This window comes from Saccostrea cucullata, unplaced genomic scaffold, assembly GCF_032062105.1.
Source record: "Saccostrea cucullata isolate Sc308-1 unplaced genomic scaffold, CSIRO_AGI_Scuc_v1 ctg2302, whole genome shotgun sequence".
Classification (NCBI taxonomy): Eukaryota; Metazoa; Mollusca; class Bivalvia; order Ostreida; family Ostreidae; genus Saccostrea; species Saccostrea cuccullata.
In genome coordinates, this window is record NW_026940184.1 from 10,990 (window position 1) to 18,942 (window position 7,953).

Sequence of the window (7,953 nt, forward strand, 5' to 3'; positions counted from 1 at the left end):
AGCTGCATTTTGAATAAAAATGGAACTCGCTTTACTTACCTTGTCATTGGTCATTGGCAAAATTATTTTATTAAAAACATTCTAACTGTACACACAAGTAATCTGAGGTTGGTATAGAAAAGATGCATCACTGGGTGAAAAAAGTGGTTTCCCATCATGGGAAACTTTGAAGAAACCACATAGAAACCTTCAGTTTGCATCATGTTTCCCGGTGGTTTCCGCAGCGGATTCCATCAAGTTTCCTTGACACGGAAACTACTATGCTCCGATTCCATAAGGTATCCCGAACCTCGGAAACCTCGGTAAACCTGAAGTTTCCCGTACATCCACGTAGTTTCCCGTAATGGGAAACCTGAAGATTCCACTGGTTTCCAGAATCAGGAAACAACATGGAATCGGAGAGTAGTGGTTTCGGTGGATTGGAAACTTGATGGAATCTTTAGGTTTTCCACTACGGGAAACTACATGTAGACTCGGGAAACCTCATGATTCTTAAAATCTCCCTGACTAAGGAAACTATATGGAATCGGAGCGTAGTGGTTTCTGTGGACTAGAAACTCGATGGAATCTTAAGGTTTCCTATTACGGGAAACTACATGAAAGCTCGGGAAACCTCACGATTCCTAAAGTTTCCTTGACTCAGGAAACCAAATGGTACTTTAGTGTAGCAGTTTTCGTGAGACGGAAACTTGGTGGAATTATCTGGTATCCCATTCCTGGTGAAAATTACTGGAAAACTTCAAGATTCCCTAACTTTTCTAAAGGAAGCGATGGGAAATGATAGTGCAAATTTCCACTCTATGGAAATTAAAGGGTAAATAAAGAATTTAAATTTTGGGAAATGATTGACTGGAAGCTCAATGATCTCTGTATTTTGTCATGGATTGGTAAATCTTTCATGTCTACATTGTGAAAATATAACAACAGTTTAAATCAAAATACATGTACACCGTATACATTACTGTATATATATATATTATTAATTTCCTTGGTGAGTAAACTGTGTATTCGTTTCAAAATCTATAAATATTACATGAAGAGAAAAAAGCATTATCATTTATATGTTTAATAATTCATTTGATGTACAAAAGCTGTAAAAGTATTTTTATATGATATCAAAATACTAAATAAATTCATATATATTATATATGAATAAATATTCAAATATATCAGATAAATAATGGAACAGTCTTTCACATTTAAGTCCATTCATAAGCGTCATTAAGTGCTTCTTTCAACATCAGTTCCCTGGTATTTCCTTCACATCACCTATGATCTGCAATATTCATACAAAATTATCATATGATGTGTCAGAATTATAATGCTTGAATATAACTTAGAAATCTGAAAGATCAGTCAATGTTCTTAAATATACCAATATCAATAATTACTTTCCATAACCATGATACATATGATTTCAGCATTTAATGTGTCTCTTCAAAATTTAATGCTTTATGATAAGGAAAAAAAAATTACATAATATAAATAATGTTTTTAGCTTCATTATATCATTGAGAATATATTACAAGTTCATAGAACTCTGCTTTAAGTTGAATTAGTTTGAGAGAAAATATACTCTTTATAATAACAAAAATATTAATAGAGAGAGAATTTTTTTTAAATTTTTAATATTTGACCTAAAAAATTGGTTGAAGATCATTGCAGACCCTTCACACCAATTGCATAAAAGCTAGATTACACCAAGGGAGAAATATACTCTGGACTACGACTTTGAATAAAGATATACAGTACATTTTGATACTGACCTTTGACCTAGAAAATTAGTCCAAGGTCACTCTTCATCCTCTATCCACAGGCTCTCTGTAGTTTAAGTCTGAGAGAGAAATATGCTCAGAACAAGTGATATCAGATGGCGTGATGGGTAGACACACTGTCTAAGGGCATCCACAGAACAGGTCTCTAAAAACAATGCAATATATATGTATTACAGTATGGATATACATGTACTTGTATGTTAATGATTTATCATATGCTGCATTGGACACATATGCTTTTATCATGGTGTAAGTATACATGTATCTTATGAGTAATTTTATGCCAGTATTGCATGTACACTCGGTTTATAAACAAGTAATTTAATTTTTTTTTTTACAAAAATTGACCAACATTATTTACATCCACTCATCATGTTCATGAATTGGTGGATCAAAATTCAGTCAGTTTTAGATCTCTATGATATACCATAGACAACTTTCACATTTACAAAAGTTATTCCCCTTTGCAGGGTCAATCTGGGGTCAATCGGCTTAAGACGCTGTTTACCCTCTATATAACCGTACCAACTTTGAGGGTCAATATCTTGGAAGTGAAATCTGTATGAACATGTTCATTATGATTTTCATGTTACCCCATACTCTGGCCATACAGATACAGATCGTAATTGTCCAATATCGTTTGAAGATTGAAAAAATACAAGTAACTTACAAAGGACAAAGTGAGAAGAATGAGCGATACACCGACAATTGGAGACAACTCTTAGCAATGTGAAATTTGTCTATTGGTGATGACAACTCCTGTTTTAATGTCACTGAAAAATTAAGAGACATTAAAAATTTAAGCCCTATTGTCATGCATGCATGCTGTTTTTTTAAGTATTTTCAACCAAACTATAAATTACAATTGCTTGTAATTGAAAGATGGATCCATTACACATTGCACCCCATTACTTTGAAAAAATGTAATGATTACAATGCATTACCATTACACATTACCATTACCCCAGGTCTGTTTTCAACCACATAACCTTTTACTGTCATAAAATTTACCACAATTTAATACCTCAAATAATTTCATTAAATACATGTATCTAAAAAATTGAGGAAACTCTAAAAACTTAGTGTCAGACTTACAGAAATTAATCTTTGGAGAGAAAAAAAATCTATCATATAAAGATGTGCATAATGAGCCTTTTTTATTCATTTAGAACATATCGTATGTGCATCATTTCCCCAAGAAATTTTCAAAGACAATGGACTATTTGTAAGCAGAAATCATTGCTGTTTACTTAATACATTTTGAAAATTTATGAAAATAATCAAATAATTTCTTTATTTTTGATTTTAGATAATGCTAAAAATAATTTAATCTCTTACAAGTAATCCAACTGACTGTAAAATAAAATTTTTCTTAATCTCAATCTAAGGGCAGATCACTCTAACTGCATAAAACTACCCAATATCAAAGTAGAGCTCTTCAGTGTGTAGTTTTTAGAGCTTCCTTAAAGTCATCAAAATACTGACCAGCAAGAAATCAGTTCATAACATTTCCTCTTTTTCATTCAAATTTTTTGAGAGATCTCAAAGTTTTTTCCTCTTCAATTCAGGTTCGAGATGACAAAGTTTTACTGTAGTGTATGTATTAGAGAACTGACTGTATGTCAATCACGACAATACATACATAACATGGAGGGGGCAAATTGTTTCAGCCCTAGCTTTTACATAAAACTTCTTGTAGCTCACAGCTGATAAACCACAGCTCAGTATTTAAGATTTAGAATCATTTTTTTTTTCAGGCAATTGTTATACATACCAATCATGATTTAATTACCACTTACCAAATGACCACATCCTGAATCATCATACATTTTATATGATTTTATCTCACTGGTTTTCTTTTAAAGTCATGCAGTTTTCTTCTCTCTGAGATAAACAATGGAACAGTCTTTCACATTTAAGTCCATTCATAAGCGTCATTAAGTACTTCTTTCAACATCTGTTCCCTGGTATTTCCTTCACATCACCTATGATCTGCAATATTCATACAAAATTATCATATGATGTGTCAGAATTACAATGCTTGAATATAACTTAGAAATCTGAAAGATCAGTCAATGTTCTTTAATATACCAATATCAATAATTACTTTCCATGACCATGATACATATGATTTCAGCATTTAATGTGTCTCTTCAAAATTTAATGCTTTATGATAAGGAAAAAAATTTTTACATAATGAACATAATGTTTTCAGCCTCATTATGTCATTGAGAATATATTGCAATTTCATAGAACTCTGCTTTAAGTTGAATTAGTTTGAGAGAAAATATACTCTTTATAATAACAAAAATATTAATAGAGAGAGAATTTTTTTTTATTTTTGATATTTGACCTAAAAAATTGGTTGAAGATCATTGCAGACCCTTAACACCAATTGCATAAAAGCTAGATTACACCAAGGGAGAAATATACTCTGGACTACGACTTTGAATAAAGATATACAGTACATTTTCATACTGACCTTTGACCTAGAAAATTAGTCCAAGATCACTCTTCATCCTCTATCCACAGGCTCTCTGTAGTTTAAGTTTGAGAGAGAAATATGCTCAGAACAAGTGATATCAGATGGCGTGATGGGTAGACACACTGTCTAAGGGCATCCACAGAACAGGTCTCTAAAAACAATGCAATATATATGTATTACAGTATGGATATACATGTACTTGTATGTTAATGATTTATCATATGCTGCATCGGACACATATGCTTTTATCATGGTGTAAGTATACATGTATCTTATGAGTAATTTTATGCCAGTATTGCATGTACACTCGGTTTATAAACAAGTAATTTAATTTTTTTCTTTTTACAAAAATTGACCAACATTATTCAATTCAGGTTCGAGATGACAAAGTTTTACTGTAGTGTATGTATTAGAGAACTGATTATATGTCAATCACGACAATACATACATAACATGGAGGGGGGCAAATTGTTTCAGTCCTAGCTTTTACATAAAACTTCTTGTAGCTCACAGCTGATAAACCACAGCTCAGTATTTAAAATTTAGAATCATTTTTTTTTTTCAGGCAATTGTTATACATACCAATCATGATTTACTTACCACTTACCAAATGACCACATCCTGAATCATCATACATTTTATATGATTTTATATCACTGGTTTTCTTTTAAAGTCATGCAGTTTTCTTCTCTCTGAAATGATAAATTATGTTAAGGTACTATTGCATTCTAATTTAAACTAATTATGTAATAGCATTAGCAACAACAGGGATGGGCAAAAAAAAACGAAACAAGATGCGCTTGTAAAACACTATGTGCTCGGCGGCAACAAAGTTTCGAAAAAGCATTTTTTTTTTAGCATATAGGTCACAGTCAAGATCACATAATCATTGTCCTTGTTGTCACGTGAAAGCACTTCATAAGTGGAGTATGCATACTAAATATGATGTCACTATCTCATATAGTTCTAAAGTTATGGTGAAGGTTTAAGTTGACAACAGACAGACACTGAGATAAACAGTTATGGCAAAAGTTCGAAAAAGTTATTTTAACATATAATTACAGTCAAAGTCACAAGGTCATTGACCTTGTTGCATTTCAAAGAACTTAATTATCGTAGTATGCATACCAAATATGAAGTCTCTATCTCTCACAGTTCAAAAGTCATGGCAATGGTTCAAGTTGACAACAGACAGAAAGGACAAAATCAATACACGTGCCGAATCTATCAATTCAGGCGTATAAAAATTTCAAACAAATGAGCATCAACTAATTTGTACCATTCTACTTCTCCTATGTCAGGACAACCATCACTAATTCACTATTTCATACAAGTCTTTTTTTCAAAATATTTAATCTAATGCAATAGCTCACCAGCAGAATATGATATTGTGCTCGACTCATTGTTTGCCTGCACCACAGTTATGTAGAATGTGGCGTATGTTATAAACTTATAATTATATTCAGATATAAGAAGCATGTTATTTTTTATGACAGCTAAGTCTGTTCAGTTAGACAATACCATGTACACTGTACATGTATGTAAGTAGTTTAATTGTGCTTGATTATTTACTTATTTTCTTCTCAACTTAACGAGGCTGGGGTGTGGCAGCCATTTTCAGACTATTTTTATCTCCTTTAAAAGAAGAGCTCCATATAAAGATATAAAAAATGATCAAATTTTAAAAATAAAATATCTGAATTTTTTCCTTGCCAAATGATAGTTGACAGCTTATGATACCGTATGTAAAGAATAAGTTAAATCTGGTGGTTAATTTATGATTAATTTGTTGACCCCCCAGCCTCCTTAAAGCTGAACACAACTCGTAAATAGGCATACGCCATTTTCGATAGCATTATCTACGATACATCAATACTAGGGTATACTCATTGCAATCATTACACCTGACTGCTTTATTGTCACGGGTATTGGCATGGAATAGCAACCCGTGATCGTGCTGGTTATCTTGCATTACCTTTTTTTTTTTTACATTTTATTGCAGTTACGTTTATCTGAGTTTTTTGTATATTTTACTGACTTATAAAACTATAATTGTTATAAACTTATTTGGTTTCTTATTTTCCTGCATTAGATGAAGTATTACGTTATTACTCTCGCTACCGAGTTCTTCTGTATAGCATACGTCCGTCTTCACCAGTGTAGACTGATTACACTGAACAGTGACCAACTGCTGCCCTATTTATAGCGGTCTGCAGAGAAGATAGACTCGGGAACAAAAATGGCGGACAGATTCCTTTTACGAATCGTATTCAGCTTTAAAGTGTTCTGTATTTTATTACCAAGTTTGTAATAAGCATTTTGAAACATACTATCCATATTAATTCACTATGAAGGCTTAATTTTCTTTTTTTACATCTTCATCTCAGCAGGTTAGACAGTACAAAAAAATCTTTTGAGCAGTAAACTATTTCAATAAACAAACCTATTCTCTTCAGAGAAGTGGACAGACTTTCACCTACATTCAATTTTTTATGTACATTTTCCCTCCATATCATCATCATGCATATGATGAAGGGTTATGCTACAGTATTGGCTACAATCTATTCCAACTGTTCTGAATGATGATATCCTTCATGATAATCGGATAAGCTGAGATTGAAGACACTTATTGTAAAAATATTGATGCTTTTATCAAGGTTTTGAACCAAAAGTATTTCATTCATACCTTGCCATAAGTCATAAGTTCCAAAAATCAAAAGAGTTGGCTATCCGAAAACGGAAAGTCAGAAGAAAACACATGTATGTATTCAAACCGGATGTACTACAGTCTGAATTTAACTACGAAACCATGCTCGGTATAACTATTATCATCCGGATAATTTGAGCGGGGTTAAAAATATATTTTTGTTTAAATCCGAAAAGTATTCATTTATATTTAGAGAGAGAACATACATATTGAGCATACATTTTAATAAACATGGTGAAAGGCGAAACGTTGCCATTTTACAACATACGGTGCCTTGGGACCTCTATAATCTATTTTAAGTTATGTTGTATCACTGTCTCAAAACTCTCTCTCTCTCCCTCCCCTCTCTCTCTCTCTCTCTCTCTCTCTCTCTCTCTCTCTCTCTCTCTCTCTCTCTCTCTCTTGCAATATATGCACTTAACAATTTAAAACTTAGATATCCAACTTTTTAAAATGGCGTCAGAACAAAAGTTGCCTCCGATAGTGAAGATTTGTTGTTGCCAAATATTACAATTATTTGCCGTAAAAAGTTAACAAAAATATACGTACATTAATCCTTGGTCGTTGGTCATTGCATTTATCACAGTCTTAAAGACACTGGGTGGTGAAAATATCAACTTTTCACATTTGCGAGCTGCTTACACCTTCTTCTTCGTCCTTCTCGATCCTCCAAAAATGGCGCCTTGGGAAATTGACCAATGAAATAAAGCGCCTGCAGAGCGATGCAGGATGGGAAAATAAACTGTTTACATTCACTATGATTATGTGTGATTATGAGATTTTATATTAGAATTTAGAAGTTTTCCCCTGTTCATGGAATAAAAAAAAGGGGCTCCTATTAAAATATTTTTTGTCGATATGATGTGTAGGCCTAGTATATTTAGATAAAAAGCGGTTAAATACGTGAGAGCAGAGAAAAATTATGTTTCTTGCGTGACACCTCGACTTATTTGCCTTCGGGATGAGGGGTTCGGGGCTTGGTTGTT

The 7,953-nt window shown here is 32.7% G+C and overlaps 2 long non-coding RNA genes across 2 annotated transcripts; both read right to left on the minus strand.

The window, feature by feature from the left end:
• Positions 1-1,221: 1,221 nt before the first annotated feature.
• Positions 1,222-3,661, minus strand: LOC134254922 (uncharacterized). The gene is made up of 3 exons (XR_009989410.1): positions 3,575-3,661; positions 1,767-1,920; positions 1,222-1,276 (listed from the first exon to the last, which is right to left on the minus strand). It is a non-coding gene; the product is annotated as an uncharacterized LOC134254922 (long non-coding RNA).
• Positions 3,662-3,710: 49 nt separating this feature from the next.
• LOC134254921 (uncharacterized) lies at positions 3,711-7,249 on the minus strand. Its single transcript, XR_009989409.1, has 4 exons — positions 6,947-7,249; positions 4,868-4,952; positions 4,258-4,411; positions 3,711-3,767 (listed from the first exon to the last, which is right to left on the minus strand). It is a non-coding gene; the product is annotated as an uncharacterized LOC134254921 (long non-coding RNA).
• Positions 7,250-7,953: the final 704 nt, after the last annotated feature.